Source organism: Lupinus angustifolius, chromosome LG06 (assembly GCF_001865875.1).
Source record: "Lupinus angustifolius cultivar Tanjil chromosome LG06, LupAngTanjil_v1.0, whole genome shotgun sequence".
Classification (NCBI taxonomy): domain Eukaryota; kingdom Viridiplantae; phylum Streptophyta; class Magnoliopsida; order Fabales; family Fabaceae; genus Lupinus; species Lupinus angustifolius.
Genome location: NC_032014.1, coordinates 5,417,747 through 5,420,777, shown reverse-complemented (window position 1 = coordinate 5,420,777; position 3,031 = coordinate 5,417,747). Strand labels below are relative to the sequence as shown.

Below are 3,031 nucleotides of genomic sequence, written 5' to 3'. Positions count from 1 at the left end.
CAGTGATGCAAAATGGTTTGGTTTAACTTTGTGCAAATACTCTTTTCATAGTTTCAACATGCATACAGAGTTTTCCCCCCAATATAGGATAAATGTGTTATTTGGGTTCATTTCACTGGCCTGTTACTCTGCATTTGGGTTTAGGTTGTGAAGATGGATGTATTTGCTGCAGATGTTTCTTTCTCTTCTTCTCCTTCCTCAGCTTGGACCAAGTGGTCTGTAAGTGATAAAATTGGAAATAACGCACTAATGCAGACAGTTCCATGTTGCATGGAAATGAGCTCAGCACCAACAAACGATGTGTTTTATGTTTCTATAGTTTTTATAACTACTATGGTGTGTAGCATAATGATGCATATATTTGTGTTTTGTTGAGAAATTTCTCCTGGATAATGGGTTTGACTCTGTAGTCAAGGATTAAGGTGGAATTGACTGCATGTTTTTCTGTATGATTTACTTAAGTTAGTTCTCATGAATTTGTTGTTTATATTGTCTGCAAACATCGAGGAAACATTAGCATTCAGAATAAGTTGGATGATCGTAAGCTCCATCAGCAGTGAATTTACCCATGAATCTTTATGTTACTTAAATGTTGTCAATATTTTTAATCTCTTTTCTTAATGTACTTAGATGAGGTATTGGAAAAGGTGACCTCCGATTGAAGCTCATGCAAAAGAGTGCATCTAGGTGGGGTGAGAGCAATGGCGATAAGAGGCAGCTCATCTGATGAAAACCATTTTTCGACCCAAAGCATATTGTGCCTGAACCAAGGGAAACAAGCATGTTAGGCGAATCTCCTTGATCAGAAGTTCTAATGATGTATTGCTATTGTAATCCATGAGAAGCTCATACTCTCCTTGACAATTGGACCATATCAGTAAAAAATCACCAGTTGAGTTTCGAAATAGTTCCACAGGGGATTTCATCACAAAGAAGTTTTGAAGAGCTACAGAGAAGGACATATGATGATGTTAGATCTGTTCCATATGTAGCCAGGGGGATGTTCTTGAAACTTTAAGGCCTCCAAGCTCTGCACCTTCATATTTCATGTCACGCTCCACATTGTCCATGTTGCCTCCACTGCCTGCTAAGCCTGTACCATCTCATCCCGGCCAACTTCATCCATCAAGCAGTGTTGCACAGAGGGCTCTATACATGGTGAATATGACTGGCCTTCTGACCTTAGGATCTCCTTTTTCCTTACCCTGCTTCTTGATTTGTGTTAGAGAAGTTTTCTAATGATAACTGGATGGATATCTCAGTTGATTCTGTTATGCCCTTTTGGCTACTCTGCTATCAGTTTCCTTGAATGGCTATCGAGTAGTGATAGACATCTTACATTTCACACCAATCAGTAAATGGTTAAACGAGTAATATGTTATGGTTAACAAAACATGGCTCAAGTATGTTACAAAGTAGGGGTGATGATTGTATTATTGTATATTGAAGTGACATGTTACAAACTACAAAGTGGCATTTTAATATCCTCTATCATTGTATATTTAGGTGAATTTTAGTGTACATAATTATTCCTGTTGTCTAGTACTTTAATTTGAGCTGACCGCTTCAACTGCGCCTCTAGTAAAATGCATGCTACCATTTGTTTTTATAATTTTAGTTTTTACTGTTGGATAAGTTTGTTTTTTGACGAAACCATCTTTAAACCGTTAATAGAAGCATCAACTCTATTTGATCCTTCCTGTCGCCATGATTGCATAAGCTGAGCGATCTCAGGTTCTAATATTGGGGTGCAAAACCATACGAAGTTTGTTTTCTTTTTGTTGATTAGGAATAGAATTTGATTTTATTATCACTAATCAGGATTTCGATACATGTCCACTAGATGAATAGCTACATGACATGAGCTTAGAACCAGTGTACCCAAAAACCAAACTTGGTAGCTTGGAGCAGATTGTTATGTACAACTTTTACATACTCACCAGCCAAAGATACGCTCATTTCAAGAGTGTAATACATTAATACTAGTATGCGTAGTTTCCATACCTGATAGCCAATATAGCCTCATTTTCAACAGATTCTGACAAAAATGTTTTTTCAACTGAACAGACTCTGGTAAAATCATAGTTTAAAATGATTGACAAGAAATTAAATATCACCACCATCCAGCCAGATTATCCGTAATATCCTACACCACTTTTAATCCCTAGATTGATCAGATTTCATAAAGTTCTTAACATAATATATTCATTTTTAGATGTTTAGTTTCTGATCTCTGCTGCATAATACCCCTTTAAATTGAACCCAAACACTTTGGATTATGATGCTCATGTTCTACTGCAGCTAGAGGTTTAAGGGGGTTAACCTTAAATTAAAACCCTGAGAGCAAGCAACAGAGACAGTTAAATTTTACTAGGTGTCACATGAACTTTTGATTCCCTAAGTATGTCTGATGCATCAGTATTTGGTACAAGCACACATGTCAAATAAACATATTATTTCTTCAAAGTAACATCTTGCCTTTTCCTTATCTTAATTATATGATTGCATTATTATATACCAATATATACATACTGTTTTTCCTTGGTCAGTTTTGGCACTCTGAGGTCTAATAAAATATTAGAAGCCAAACTTTGTATTTATCTAAAAGTGAAGCTAAATACCCATTGTTGGGAGAGCAAGGTTTTGGGGTTAGCTGATGCGTAGGGACCACGGTTTGATATTCTCAAACCAACGTGTAATTAAATGGAATTAGCTAGAATCAATCAACCACCCACTTAGCCACTATAACCCAATCTCCTACTTAATGGTCTCTTTTTATTCCACATGTTAAGATAGTGAATTGATTACAGCATGCCTACTTGGAATTATCCTCCTGAAGCAATAACACAAAATTAAATTAGCAAGAAAAATAGGAAAAATGAGTGGGAAATAGATCAGCATGAGAGATTTATTTGTGGAAGAAGTCAACCAATGAAAGATCAAATTTGAGACAGGGGAATAAAACACAATCTAATGATTTCTATATTGTCCCAAAAGCAACACAGAGTGGGGCCAATAAAAACATCTGTCT

At 36.2% G+C, this 3,031-nt stretch overlaps 1 pseudogene; it reads left to right on the top strand.

Annotated features, from left to right (window-relative positions):
• Positions 227-1,432, top strand: LOC109349225 (annotated as a pseudogene).